Source organism: Octopus bimaculoides, chromosome 7, assembly GCF_001194135.2.
Source record: "Octopus bimaculoides isolate UCB-OBI-ISO-001 chromosome 7, ASM119413v2, whole genome shotgun sequence".
Taxonomy (NCBI): domain Eukaryota; kingdom Metazoa; phylum Mollusca; class Cephalopoda; order Octopoda; family Octopodidae; genus Octopus; species Octopus bimaculoides.
The window spans coordinates 97,114,781-97,115,945 of NC_068987.1; positions in this window are offsets into that span (position 1 = coordinate 97,114,781).

Genomic DNA, 1,165 nt, shown 5'->3' on the forward strand with positions numbered 1-1,165 from the left:
TTGATCTAGGGTTAAACTAAGCAGCAGTAGCAACAGCAACAGCTTTTAATTCCATTTTCTTCCGGATCTTTCGCATCACCTTTCTGTCTGTCTGTCTGTCTGTCTGTCTGTCTATCTCTTCCGTATCTCTCTCTATTTACTGAACTCTGTCTCTCTTTCTCTCTCCCTACACACACACACACACACACACACACACACACACGTACACATACACAGAGTCTGCCAATAAAAGTGTTTACACACTCCAGGGAAAGAAAAACGTGTAGAAACACTTGAATACTAATTTTATTCAGACATCACGCTACTAGTACAAGTCACATTTAGCTATTTTTGTTGTTGTTGTTGGTCTTTTCTAAAAACGGTCTATTTTTCGAGTGGGTCAATGTCTGGTATGGAGTGTCATCAAGAGTTTAAACAGGACCGTTTTTCTTTGAAGGTGCTATTACTGGTCAAGCGTGCTTAGATTAGCTACGCGCATCTTTTGTACCGACCATGCATGCGCTTTTGTATATGATGAATTTTTGTTTCAACAAAACGGCGCACCGTCACACGACTGTCGAGTCTTGCGATCTAAGCTGGATGAGAATTTGCAAGGATACTGGACAGGCTGAAGACATGCAATTGAGTATCCTGATTGAACGCTTGCATACTTTCATTTATGGGGCTCCTTAAACGATGTCGTGTATCGCAGACAAACTGCTACACAGACAGCCCTTCGGCAAGAAATTGAAACGGTATGTGCAGCAATCCCACTGCACTTTTTGGCCAACGTTGCCCAAGTAGCAGTTCGCCGAATAATAAGTGCCTGGTAGCTAATGATCACTACTCTCAGCAATTTTTGTAATGGTAGAGGTTAAAGGTAACTTGTATTAATAGCGTGATATCTGAATAAATTTAGTATTAAAATATTTCTACACGTTTTTCTGGTCTTGAAGTGTGTAAACGTTTTTCTGGCGGACTCTGTATATTGTTCTTTACTCTCCCCCTCTCTCTTTTTCGTGCTCTTTTCCACGTGTTAATCCCTTAATCTCGCCTTCTTTCCCCACTCCACTTCCACTCAATATATTTCTCATTACAAAAACAATATCTAAACGAAAGATCAATTATAACTATCATAAACTTTCTTTTCCCAAAGGAGAGGAGTCTTCTTGTCATCACTCCATCC